Here is a 14,949-nt window from a genome sequence, read left to right as displayed (position 1 = left end):
ATTTTAAACTGAATAACGTTATTTGTAGTGTCGGAAGTTGCATATTATAATGGAATTTTACAGATTAGGCTTTGGTAATTGAAGAATTACAACATAACTTTATTGGGTGGCGATGTATTTTTCCGCTCGCGAGCTTTTTTTTTTACACCTGAAATTGAAATGATTCTGTCATCCCTGAACGGAATGTACTACCTACCTGAATGGTGACTTCACTGCTTGTAAACCTGCTCGGCTGAAAAGTAGACCAGACTCCTCCCTTGACCGTGTGACAACATGACTTGGTATCTCTGTGTGTTAAGGGACTGCAGTAAATACAGTACATTAGAGGCGGGGATTGACCTCCCTCGCTCTCTAAACATCACTAATCCAGTATTTCAGGTGCCTGGAGTGGATCACGGCTCACTACCGCCGCTTAACAACAAATACTACATTGATATACAATCAAGCGGCGGAATACGGCGAATGAAGGGGAAAATTAGAAGTCGTAAACTGGTAGGATCAAAGAAGAATGAAACAATAAGACTAGTGTAAAGCCCGAATGTTTTGTAGTTTTTTTTTTTAATCACTAGTACTATTTTCTGAATGGTTTCTTTCCTAAATGTTCTTTTATTCTCAACCTTGCTTTAGCTACTGTTCCAAATCGTCGGTGAAATCTTTTTTGAGCTGAAACTAGGACCAGGAATTAAAAATATGTCGTTAACGGGTCATTCAAGAAGCTCGATGGCTTTGCTCTTTTGAAAGGTAGACGCGGACGAAAGAAATCTGAATGCCTTTTGATTTTGAATAGGAAGGTAAGTCTTGTCAAGTAAACTTTTTATTCGCCATTTTTAGTTTCAGCAATGCGCATGTGTCGGATATCTCTACCTGAACCAGGTAAAGGAAAAAGAACGCGAAACGTACAGTATGTTTTGAAATCAGGTAGAACAAAACGTAAGTTATTAACAGTTCATTCCGAAATATGCCAATACCATTATTCTCGGAAACCGTCATTAATAATAATTTATTCTGTTCGCACAATAATGTACTTCTTCGGCGGCGTTAATATAACGAGATCATATTTTTTGTATAAGTACGTAAATATTAGTTATATTTAAGTAAACGTGCCAGTAATTTGTTTTAAATAAGTAGCTGCAGATGATAGACTAATATTATATTCTTTGTGACAACATTCCTGATTTATTTACCTTGCTATTGATACTGCTTTGCTGCAAAAAATCATATATTCAGAGCACCCAAGAATGCATAATAATTCCACCGAGACAATTTACACGGTGATTGAGAAGTTAATTTTTATTATGTTTTAAGAAATGCACAAGAACTGGAACAGTGTAGCAAGTTTCTGTGGAATGTATTCACATATTTCGGGACGGCCCACTTTAAATTGCATTAGTAAATACACTCCGCTGTTTTACTTACGTTCAAGAGTAAAATAAACTAATGTCGAGTGATTAATCCAAATATAGTTTGGAGTGTTTAGTTTCGGATCGACTAATGTAATTAAGCAGTAGATCAGGGTTGTTTTAATGTTGCTTAATAACGTTTTCGGGAGATATATCACTGAAGATATTATCGCAAACAACTGCATTTATATGTTATAATCTTAGTGATACCTGTACGGAAAAAAAACGCAGGGCTTGTTACGTGCTTTTCTAAAGCTGAATACAATGTATGTATGATGAATGCAGTGTGATGATACTATGTTGGAGTACATGTGCAGTACCCAGTGTTTAAAATGTTACGGCTTTCCCACAGAAACTGCTCTTTGACAGTTGTTCTGCAACAGGTCTGCGCCGAAATTATTGCCTAGGTTGGTTCTGTAAATATAATATGTTTTTTTCTTTTCTGTCCTTGTTGATCTGATAAAAATGAGGCTTTAAAGAAGAAGGAAAACAATTTAGAGCACTCATAATTGTTTTAGAACACCTCTGCAGTGACTGCTGGTAGCTGAAGACTAAATCTTTTTTCCATTATTTTAACACGGTGAGGAGTCTAACTGTTTTTCCACGTAAACACTTAATGAATTAACTGGTTGTAACATATCTAAGTGGGACGATGATGTTAATGGGACCGAGCTCAGTTTAACTGCAGAGAGGGTGAATGCAGACTACAGTCCATTTCTCTCTTAAATGCTTTTCTCAAGCATTTAAAAATGGTCTGTGTTTTAAAACATAATGATAAGCCGTGGAATGTCATCCCAAAAATGTTAGAAAGTTAGCCTTAAATCATAGGTTTAATATGCTGTATATATATAATTTTGTCATAGATTAAAGAGCTTGGTTGTTTTATAATATTTCAGGTTTAAATCTATCATTACCTGAAGAACAGTAGATCAATATGATTATATAGTTCTGTCATTAAGCATTATCTTCTCTCCTTTCGAGAAACAATATGCAAAGAGCTACTGGCATTCAAACAAACTAGATGGGCTGAGTGGTCTTCTCATTTCATTTTTAACTTTGTTCATTCTTACACATGCAAAAGGGCTGGATATCAGCTCCCCAAGACTTTCACACTGAATAAGTGCTTTCTTGGTTATAGAATTATTGTTTAATCTGTCTCACTTCCGCAAAGGACAATGTGTAGAATATTGTAGAATTTTCTGTAACCTACTCTTTGACAATTAGCTGTGCTTCTTTTCCATTTAGGTCAGTTTTTCTTGGTAGATGAATTTTAAAGAGTCTTAAAAACAGAATTATACAGTTGTCTTCAAGATCTTAACACTTCTTTTGGCTTAAAATGTGTGGAATTGAATTGTCTGACAGGTTGTTTTAATGTGATCTGTTTTTGCTAATTTTCCTTTGCTTGTGCTGCATACCATCTCTAGAGATGGCAGTTTGCAAGAGCTAAAATTTAGATGCAGTCAATAAATATAGTAAAACCATTTTGAACAGCTGATTGCTCATTCCTATGTAAATGTATGTATGACCCATTTTGTTCAAGGCTCTTAAATATAAAAATATTTCAAGTTACATATTGCCTGTATATGGTACAGTATTAAGTTATTTTAAAATAAGTACTTTGGAATGTCTAAAATGTGTTGACCCATGTAATGTAATTTGTAACATTTTTAACAAGTTCTATTTTCTTGTTACTGTATGAATGTTTTAAACCTTCTACACATAAGGTTTAGCTGATTAGCTGATTATTTGAAAAGAGGATTAACAGCAAGCTTAAAAAGTTGAAAGGTAATTATTTTATTTATTTTATTTTATTAAAGTGCCATTTAACAAAAGGCATATATAACCCAGTCAATCAATATATGGATTTTCATAAATGACAATGTGCTTATATTTTTCCATCGATTTACTAGTGAAAACAATATGGAGCAATCCTTCCTTGATAAAGACAGTATTTAATTCCTTACAAGAAGATGTAGAGAAAATAGTTCACACAGTTTTTAGGATAACATTATCAAACAGGTTGTCTCTTCTGAATTGCAGAATTAGATTTAAAAAGACCCAAAGTTTCTCATGAAGAATCAAATTGGGGTAAATAATAATAATACGGGTGGGGCAGTGGGTCTGTGGCTAAAGATCTGCGCCTGTGGCTGGAAGGTTGCCGGTTCAAATCCCGTGGCCGGTAGAAGGATCCTACTCTGTTGGGCCCCTGAGCAAGGCCCTTAACCCCAACTGTTCCAGGGGCACTGTATAAATGGCTGACCCTGCGCTCTGACCTGAGCTTCTCTCAAGAAATTGTATATGGCCAATAAAGTAATCTTAATAGGGCATTTTTTTAGAAATCACAGGCTTAGCATAACAATCTACCGTGTAGGGATTTAGCATATTCAAGACTTGTCAACTGGACATCACACTCTAGCTGAACTATATATTCTAGGTTTACAAACGCATGAAAGACAGATTTAATCAGAACTGTGAGATAAAACAGGAAGGTTAAGCAGTTTCCATAGTGGCTAACATATGACAAGGAAGGAGTTTTATTGGATATACTGAGAAGTGTTCTAAGATTACTCAGAATTATTCAGATTTACTGAAATGAAAGGGGTAAAATGGAGTGAAAAACCACAGTTTAAGAAACGTAAGATGGCCATAGCAATCCTTTTTAATGCCGACAAATTCCAAATCATCTTCAACATACTGTAGCAGCTCTTTTCAGGCGAACCGTAGAGCCTTTTCATGTTCTTGTGTTATTCTTTTGAGTATAATGAGTATTTTCTAGAAATCTTGAATTGCTTCTTCTGTATTTTAAATGTGGCCTGTGGTTTACCCTGAGCGAATATGTAGAAGCCAGTGCAGACTGCTTTAAAATGAAACAAGTAACTTAGGCCCAGACCTGTGAATCTTTGTCATGTGAATCTTGAATATAATTTTACTCAAAACTTCGAAAAATAAGAAAAAAAACATTGGCAGTAGGTTTGAAGTTACATTTATTGGCAGATCTTTGGGAAGTAGTAAACAATATAGGAAGTTGTCTGAATAAGGCCCAAAGGATGTTGGATTTAAAAACAGGCCTCAGAGTTGTGTTCCAGCAATTATTTTACAGAGCACACATAGACAATGCTGGACGTCGGTGTTATTGTCAGAAAACTGTGATTCAGAGGAGCAGCGTTGGTGACCAGTTCAGATTTGCAGGATTTGAAAGCAGTAACCACGTACAGCTGTACAGGGAGCAGCAGTAATGGAGAAGCTGAACAGGAAACTCTTGCTGCATTGTTCTTGGGAATGTCTGGTTTCATCTGGTGGGGAAACTGGATTTTTAGCATTTCAAATTCAAATGCTGGTCATGTGGTGTTTCTTAAGCCTTCCCAACAAACTGTGCTTTTACTTCTTTTTTTTAAGAAACTATGGTTTTATCATTGTATGTGAGAGTTAAAAAAGGCTTTAATTTATATTAACTACTGATAAAAATGGATACCAGATTACATATTTGATCTTAGAAGAACATAAATTCTCTGGTAGAGTCATCTTCAGTTGTTCTTATTTTATTGACTTATGAGCTTAGTACTCTTACACATGCATTTTTCCTAATTATTTTGCGATTGTAGGTGTTACCACAAAGACACTTTCTTTTGCCAACTCAAAATCACTGTTCTTTTTCCTTATAAGAAGTACTTTGTATTTATGCAAAGGAACAAGTAATAGGTTTATTCCATGCTGAAAAAAAGAAGAAAGAAAACACAACGTTTCATCCGTGGAGCCTTCTTCAGGTGTGAATTATGTATTTATTATGTATTTGCTTTTTGAGAGTTTTCAGTTGTTTTAAGGAGGCAATTTATTTCATTCCACAGACTTCTGCAACTTGCTGGTGGAGCCTTCTTTGGGTGTGAAGAAGAAGGTCTTTCTTCTCTTTTCAGCATGGAATAAACCTATTACTTGTTCCTTTGTAGCCTACGCATGCTGACGCAGCTACCCACTTGAACTAAAGCAAATATGACGTCCAGTTTCTGGAACTGCCTTCCTACGTTCATAACTCTTACACTTAAAGAACTGAATTATTTAATTACCTTAAAAATGTACAGCTATTAGTGTTCTGCTTTCACTTGTGGCAGGAGAGACTTGAGCTGTTCATTATGAGGTGCCGTGATAGTGTGACATGCTAGTTCAACGTTAGAAAAAAATGTATTAATTTCTTGCTCCAGTAATTAATACTTTTTGGGATATTTAAATCTGTTGTTTGTTCTTTAAAAACCAATAGATTATATGTCAGTCAACCATTACAGTATAGTGAACCAGCACATATGCATTAATGTGTAATAAACCTAGTCATATCTGTTTTTTATTACTTCATCTGAAGTGCTATTTGCTTCTAAGCAGTCAGAAATTACAAACCTTTCAAAATCATAGTTGTGGATGATTGAACACTGTGGGATATAAACTTTGTACTTTTACAGGCTTTATGGTATTTTATTCCACTTTATTTGCTGTTCTTAGTGCAGTGTATAGGGGTTATTCTGTAAATGTATGTAAGCTGATTACAACGTAGACTCTGCTATCAAACCCTCAAGCACTTTCTAAGTTCAGTTGCAAGCAGAACTCGAGGGCTTAGCTCCAGACTCAGTGATGTAATTCAGCTTGTGCTGCTGAGCCTTTTGCAAAGGGACCCAAGAGAGACTTATTTCATTTAAAACAATTTCATTTAAGAAATTGTAAAAGTAAATCTTAAGTATTCTGAAGAAGATGTGAAGGTAGTAATTTACACAGGTTTATTTCCTAAATATATCTGAAAGCCCTGTTTGATTATTTCCTCAGGACTAATTTGGAGAATCGAGAATGACCTCATAAAATGAAGTTTATAAACAAGCATTCAGGAGGTGGTCAAATTTTAAATTTCACCCACTTCTGCTCTCTTCAGCTTCAAAATATTTAGTATTCTGTATTTGCTCTTGGCAGAAAAAAAATTCTCTCACAAAACGATTGCTCTTTACAAAAGACCCCACCTTTCAATTCTCCATCCTCCTATTTTTCATCCTCCTACTTTCCGAATAGTTCCTGCTGCATCCGGTGCCATTGCTTGACTCCCACCCCATCACCTCTTACCATTTGCTACCATGAATCTACCATTTGCCTCCTTCAAGCTTAGTCATCTTCTCACCCCACCTTGAACAAGCAGCTCTTCAATGGCTACTACTCCATGCTCCATGGAAACAATTAGCTCACCACAATTACCGTAATTTCTGCTCTTCTCTTCTGGTTCCTTCTGATTTCATCACTCCTTCTCGGAGGCCCAGATAGCTGCCCCCTCATGGCTGTTTCCCATTCCTCCCCTCTTCTCCCTGCTCACCCTGCTTCGTCAGCCAATTTCTTCTTTCTCTCTCCCCTTTCTGCCCCGTTTCACAGTCAGCTTGTCCAGCCCAGTGCATCTTTGACCCCAGCATATCCTCAGTGTTTGCCTCATCCACAGTCCTCCTTCCCCACTGTCCCCTTAGGACTCTGCTGAGCCCCTGAAACTCACTCCGCCCTCAGTGTGAGCGTTCGGTGTCAGTCTGCTCTGGATCTGAGATCCCTGTTCACATCATTTGCCACCCCTGTTTCCTGTGCCCGAACCCTGCAGGGGGCAATTCCTTCTGACTTGGAGCAGGGGTGGGGTGGGGGTATTACCTTAACTGTCTAATTTTGTGCAAATTCTTCTTTTAAAAAAAATGTTACAGTTAATTTCAAGAGAAGAAAACAGATTGTAGAATGGGCTAAGAAGCTGTCTGTGCTGTTAGTGGCTTGTAAAATAATCAACATTTTTACATTTGAACTTTTAATTTAAAAAAATGAACAATTTGAATAAAATTGAATAAAAAATAGTGAACAAAAGATAGTTTTAGGATATGCAATTGTTGAATGATGCATTCCGGAAATAGAAATAAAGATTATGAGATAATTTAAAATTATTATCTTAGAACATACTTGTTTTCATTGAGACAGTAGTATTTTAAAATATTTTTGTGCTGTCCCAAATTATTAATAATTATTATTTTAATAGCTGCACCACTTTAGAAAGTGTAAAAATTAAAGTGTGAAGTGCTTATGAAATTTTCTTTCCTTTGGCAATAAAATGTGCAGGCAAAGCTTGAAATAAGCGTATGGTCAGTGGTCAGTTATTCTGGAATTAATTTAAGACCTAAAATAAGATTTAAAATAATAAGAAAAGTACTTGAGCTCATGGCCCATGCCATTGAGGAAGGGTGGGACAGACCTCTTTCGGGTCATCTCAGGACTGTCTGGCACACTTGCCAGATATTGAGAATAGCCAGCTACAGAGAGGTGCACAAGAGGCAGAGCTGAAGCATAGCATCAAAATAAAAGAAAATAATGCTAACGATTTCCAGATTGCGTCTTTGCTTGTCATTTGTTTCTTTTATGGGAAAAGACACTTGTAAAAAAAAATCTGCAGGCAAGTCACATTATTTAACTACATTGTCTCCGCAAGATAAAACATATCATAACATAATATAACATAAGAAAGCTTTGAAATTAGAGGAAGCCATTTGGCCCACTCAGTTTATTTGGCTTTTCAGTTGATAATTGATCATAGCATCTCATCCAGTAATACTTTGGAAGAAGCCAGGCTATCCTCTTCTACAGTGTAGGTCGTTAGCATTTACTAGATTCCCACAACATGGGAAAAAGTGCCCTGTTCTCATTTGAAGTGTATCTTTCCATACATTCTATTTGTGTCCTCTGGTTTACTGTTGATTGTGAAGTCCATTGCCTTGACATTGTCATTGCCTTTGAGGATGAAGAATACTTGCATGCAGTCCCTTTGTAATCTTTCTGATCAAGAGTAAAAACATACAGCTGTTTTTCTTCACAAGAGTAGGATATGTTTTTAATATATCTTTGGTCTTTTATGAACAGATTCTAGAACCAAATTATTGTTTTTATTGGTATGACCAAAAATTTCTATGAGAGATCTTAAATGTCCAGTTAAAACAACAAAACAACACTTGTGGATTCAGTCTAGACTGGCCATATACTAACTTAAAACTGTTAAGTTTGTAGGATATTATATTTTCTGAATACTTTTACACTGTAATGAATCTTAGAAAGAACACCCTTCTAAATTAGTATAGTGTTAGGAGTCAAAATGATTTGCTGTCATGACTTTTCATTGTGTTTGTGCACATAAAGTCACAGTAGTTCATTTGTACTAACATAATTTATCTGTAATATAGTGAGATGTCTTTATTATTAATTTTGAAACGGCAATTACCCCTTGAATTGATTTTAAAAGATCCCTGTTTTATTACTGTTTGAACTACTTCTTCAATGTAGTATAGAAAATGTGAACAAAGGCTGTCTTGACATTAATCTTTCATCTCTGTTTAGTATAATAGTTCTTCCCAATTAAAGGAAGATTCATCTTCCCATCTATATTGTCCACCAATCAGTGATACATCTTGAAGGATGGTTGCATTCAGATATGTTTTGCTCATTTTAAAATACCATTTGTAAGATACTCTTTCATAAATAGTATGTTTTTTTGTTATATGTGCATTTCATTCTTTTATTATCATATAGCACAATGCTGAAATCATTTTGAAGTAGCTCTGTGGTGCATAGAATATATTTACAAACAGTGCACATAATGTTTCCTTTATCAGGAACAACAGGACTTTCTGTGTTAATAAAGAGGAATTTATGTTAATGAGCGAAGTGTGGGGGCAGATGTAACTTGGAAAATTGTGTTCTAGCACTTGAATGTTGACACTTTTTTACTACATTTGAGATGTATAAAAGCCTTTCATTGATGGAGTGTACATAGCTGTCTCTGTCAGATGTCTTCCCCTAATCCAAAACTGTTACTGCTGGGGGTGGAATATTGGTTTAATTTAGTCTGGTTTCATGAGTCACTTTTCCAGAAGCTGGCTATATACTGAAGGCGTTGGACGCAAGATCCAGAAGAACTTCTTTGGGCGGCCATAAACAAAGTTTGTGAGGCCTGGTTTTCTAATGTTTGCCAATTCACAGGTGGAAGGAATTTGTTGAATAGAAAGTAGTCAGGGAAGCAGGTAGCTATGTAAATAAGCCTGCATCAAAAAAAAGCACTCACTTCCACTGACTGTAACAGGACTACACCCTGGCCAAGGTCCAAAAATGTGAACTGAAGCATGTTCCGGTCAGAACGGAGGCATTTTTGTGGTTACAACAGGAAACTGGCTACGTGTTGCTGCACTAGGTAGAGATGTTTCTCCCCCTCACCCTTCAACAGCGTGCGTGATCACAATGAGTAGAGATTCGTAATAATAAGGAGCTTAAACGATTGCTTTGTAATGTTGTTGTGCAGGACTTTGACACATTTGCATATGTAGGCGAAAAACAGGCGGTTAGTGGTCAGAGTGTTTTTGTTTATAAGGGAACAACAAAAAACAGGAACTTTAAAACTAAATATACCATATTTTAAATTAACTTTAGTTCTTCTCCTCTTTTTTTTTAAAAGCAACTTCATCCTGTCATTTGCCCTCTCAATGTGACAATATACGTTTCACTGAGTGAAGTTACAATCCAAACATATTCCTAATATATGAATATTATGATGCAGACATAATCCTCTTGATCCTCTGTCCTCTTAATAGGAGGGAATCCATACTTTAGAGCCCTACACTACATTTTTTGTTGTTTTTTACTGTTTGTACAAGGAAAAATATGTGAACCTTAATGTTTAATTCATACTTATATCTCTGTGAATATAAGGATATGGAGTTTTTCTCTGAGTCCCTCATATTTTGAATTATGCTAAGAGCTGTTGTGTAAATTATATTTTCAGTAAATAGCCAAAAAGTCCAGTTTTTAGAATTAAAATGTACTGTATAATGTCTGTAAAATAGAATTGATTAGGGACATTAGGAACAAAACTATTTTAATGTGATCCAAAATTAATTTGAAAATATTTATATTTTCTTCACATTTCCCATATTTTGGTCGCAGTTTTTAATACAAGTTAAAATTAAAAGCGTTGAGAATAAATTTCATGTATAGTTAGTGTAAGCATTTACGCATTTTATAACTGATAACCACTTTAACTGGAATCAAACAATTTTTATGCTCCAAAACAGGAAGGTTTGCAAACCATAATTGCATAACTGGTAATATACATATACTGTACATGTAGCAGTGGGAATGGGAATTTCCAAAAAAAGAAATGTTTTAGCAGTCCGACGTCACATTGCAATACATTCTAACAGGCCTTCAACTTAATTGCCTTTCTCTGTAGTATTTTCATGTACAGTAACATAGCACATTGTCATATTTGTAGGAGTCTGTCTTCCTTATCTGGTGTCTGCTACAGTAATTTGTCCTCCTTGCCTTTATGTGTGCTTATCATGGTTGATAACTTTTAAATTTTCTAATAGGCGTCATGCAGCAGCTGATCCGATGGATAGGAATGGCATTGTAAAATACTGCAATTCTTAACATAACCCTAATTAGCTGAAAGATTGAGTTGATGCAGATGACAAGAGGTAGTGTATAATGAGCTGTATTTAAGCATGGTCAATTTTCTTAATTTGATCAATCAGATTTTCAGTATTCCAATTTAATGTGTCGCTACAACTGCATCATGATCTAGATTTAAACTCGATGGTATTCATTGAAGAGTTTAGCAAAACTTTTTCACTTCACAATGATGCATTCACAAAGGTCAAAAGCAGCAAACACCGTAAAATAGTTACTGAAACCATTAAAGCACATTGCTAGTCATCTATTATTCATTTTATTTCTTTCGCTGCTCTCTAAGTAGGTGATAAGGACAGTTATTTTTAAGTATGAAAATAAAGAATTTGTCTGCAGTGTGGGCCTGAATTCATATTGAGACATTATTGAATGCAAAGAAAAAAGTATAGCCTTCTTAATATTTTCATTGGAATACATACATACCACTTAGATTAACTTTTTAGATTCATAGTGCTTGTGTGTATGTGCCTTGTGATGGACTAGAGTGCTGTTTAAGATGTAATCCTACCTCATGCCCAAAGCTTCCAGGACAGAGTTCCAGTGTCCAGGGCTGCTGTATTTAACAGAAATAAAGGACAATCTGCTGATGGATGGATGATTGTGATTTAACATTGGCTAGTTTTTTGATGCCTAGAAAAAAGAAACTCCACATTTCATCCATCCATTTTCAGAAAGCTGCTTCTTCTGGAGAGGGTTGTACGTTCTGGGTTGCTATCTTGGAAGTGTAGGGAGCAACTAAGGACTTTATTTCCCTGGACAAGACACCAATCTATCACCACCACAGGGCTGTGGAGAAAGGGACAATTTAGAATAGCATATCAGACCTAATCGCCATGCCTAGGAGAAAACCCACATGAACATGGGGAGAACATACTTACTATATAAGTTACTTCAGGTTGGCATCAAACACAGTACCGAGACCAGTACTGGTAACCTCCACTCAAACATGCATTTCAACACTCAAAGATCATTAAAATAAGCAAGTGCTTAAACTACTTCTTTGCACACTGATTTAAGGATCCTAATGCCAAACTAAAATGACCTTTTCTATTATGCAGAATTTCTTTTTTGTATGATTATTTCTGAGGGCTTACTTTGCTTTGGCCTGTTTCCTTAAGTTTAAGTAAAGTGCTAGCATTACGTATCCACTTAAAATGCATTTCTAATCTTCTTTTCGCACCAAAAGTGCCTGTAGGAATTTTAAATGTTCATTTTTTACTTAAAGCTACTTTGTTTCTAAATAATCACTACTTATTGCACTATAAAAATATTTAAGTGTAAATGACCAGATCTACAGTATATACTGTAGAAAATCTTTTCTCTGCACCTGAGATGTTGTTTTATGGTCAATTTCCATTTTCACAGAACACATTGTACTGTCTGCTTACATTTATGTCATTTAAGTTTTATCTTGGAAGAATAAACTCCTTGAGGTAAAAGACTGCAGTAACCTTGAGTTTCTTTTGTATTACAATGTACTTCATTGTCAGGAATGTGTGCTGCTTAACAGAATAGAAATGTAATATCGATGCAGAAGTGATTAAGCTCCTAGTCAGGTTCTATTGTCTGTGAGTTCTGATATTTGTTTTAAAAAACTGAATCCTAAATTAAAATAATTTTGTACTCCCCAATTTGGCAGCCCTACTTGTCAGTCAGCTCAGTTGAATTGCATCAACCCTTGTAGCAGATTCTCTCTGTGGAGCCTTCTAACCTTTTTCACACTGTAGGTCCCCCGATGCTCACAGCAAATTTAGCACTGGATTGAGGAATGATATAGCTGCCACCGATAATGCTACGCTCTCCTCGCAGAAAGAGAAGCCAAGGCCACCCTATCTTTAAAGGAGCTGCTCAACACCCAGTATTTTTTAGAACGAGTCGAAAATGTGTTGGCTTACTACATCTTTTTTTTGTTTTAGAAAATGTTTTGGATATTTTATTAAATATCGTGTTACAAATATCGATGGGCTTAAATATACCAAATGCCAATATCGGGGTAAGAGAAATTTAGTCTGAATCCCTTAATAACATTTTTACTTTGGAATCATACATGTCTCACACATCTTATGTTGGTTATTTTAATGTCTGATTTCGACCAGACTGACACCACCTATTCCACTTCGTATGTGTGTTCTTGGCCGAGTTTGAGTCTTAGCATCCTGAGATGAACCTGAGTTTTGAAGGATGCCAGATTTACTCATTAAATATCTATCAGCTATGGTATTCCAATTCTTTATTTTAAATTTATAATGACTTGAACAACATTTTACAGTTCTCTGTTTATTACTTTTTATTACTTCATGTAAACCTTACAGAAAGAAAGCAGTGCATCATCATTTTATGAGGAGTAAACAAAGTTAAGAGTCACACTTTTGGCCTGCAAAATCTGAAACTAAATTACATCTGCTCTCGAAATAATTTGGAGTGGTTTAAAAATGTAACCCTCAGTACTCTGTTGCATGCAATTTACAGATTGCTTTAGAAATAGTGTAGTTTAAATCAAATAGAAACTATGTACTGTATATACAGTGGCCACCAGAATTATTGCAATTGCAAAGTCAACACAGTTGCTTAAAGTCAACCAATTTGTGGTCAAAAGATTAATATGAATGACAATTTCAGTATCATTAACATTTAATTATTCGATCATTCAATAACAAAGTATACTTATACGTACAAAATATTTCTGTAAACTCTGGAATTTGTTTAGTAGTTGCCATCCTTAGTTACAACATCAATAAAGATGATTGAGTCAGTTCCAAAGGTAGCATGCCCAGGCCTTGACATCACTTCCACTATGCTTCACAGGTGTGACTAGTGTTCAAGTTAAATCAACCAGTTACCTTTCTGCTTCCGCACTGCTGAATATAACTCCTGTTTCATTATAGTCTCTGACTTCAACTCATTTCAAAACTATAACAAAATATAGAAAAGCAGTATTAATTATGTTGAGCCCGGGTTCCAATACAGAACTCTGTGGTACTCAACTAATTATGACACCACAGTCTCACCTGTACCACCTGTACACGCATGCCATAATATTAGCTCCACCATGCTTCAGAATTTTCTCAGATATTACACAACATTTTAATTTTCTTAAATTTTAAGTAGGTTTAACTACTGTGTTCTACAATGTTAATATTCCTTAATATAATAACTTAGTTTGCCCTTTTATGGCTAACACACTGTCTAGAAGATTAAAATGATTTCAACATAAAAAACAGTCTTTTTTTTTATAATTAGCTTCTTCAAGCTCAATGCTGCCTGTTGCTTAGTTATAGTTTGTTACGGCTACCTGAATGTAATAATCTACGCTTGACTACATTAAGTGTCATTTTGCCAGGAGGTTGCCCATTCTTGAATTTTGATTATATTTGGAATATCCTTTGTGGCTCCTACAGTATTTACAAAGTTCACTAGGTTGCTCACTGTATCAGAATCTTGATGCAATCAATTAACCGATCAATATACTGTACGTGCTTCCTTGAATGATTACCACCTGCAGTTTAAAAATTCATCTTAAATAAGAAATCTCCTGAATATCTGAATATTCTTTGTTAAAAACACTGTTTGTGTCCATTTCTGCTTTAGCTTCCTTAGCGTGCACACTTGTAGTTAATTGCTCCAAAAATATACTTTTATTATCACATCAAAGCACGTGATTCCAACAAAGTCATAATTGGTCTAGCACCACCACCTCATAAGCTGTCTGTCTACTACCAGTGATATACTTTAAAACTCCACAGTAATTATATTAAGCTACAGTATATTATATTAAAATAACTTTATATTAAATTACATAGTTTATTTGATGTTTCCATTTATCCATTTATGTTCCCATTTTATTTTTTAAATGTGTGTGTCATTCATTTTACGTGGTTTTTACACCCAATTCAGAGCTCCAGGATAATCCTCTTTTGTTGGAATGTTTTTGAGTTTGTTTTATCTTTATTGCAATAATGGAACAATTTAATATGACATGGTTTTGTATACATCAAGTCACCACACCCTCTTTTCTTTACTCTTACTTTAGATTTTGCACAACATCATTTGT

General features: G+C 35.2%; 1 protein-coding gene across 1 annotated transcript in view; it reads left to right on the top strand.

Moving 5' to 3' along the window:
* Positions 1-703: 703 nt before the first annotated feature.
* Positions 704-14,949, top strand: part of usp53a (ubiquitin specific peptidase 53a) — a 57,139-nt gene continuing 42,893 nt past the window's right edge. Inside the window, exon 1 of the mRNA XM_088914702.1 lies at positions 704-791. The gene's annotated coding sequence lies outside the window, so the exon portion shown is untranslated. The remainder of the gene's footprint in view (positions 792-14,949) is intronic.

The sequence above is a fragment of the Atractosteus spatula genome, chromosome 1, assembly GCF_055471065.1.
Source record: "Atractosteus spatula isolate fAtrSpa1 chromosome 1, fAtrSpa1.hap1, whole genome shotgun sequence".
Classification (NCBI taxonomy): Eukaryota; Metazoa; Chordata; class Actinopteri; order Semionotiformes; family Lepisosteidae; genus Atractosteus; species Atractosteus spatula.
This window is presented reverse-complemented; position numbering and strand designations above follow the sequence as displayed.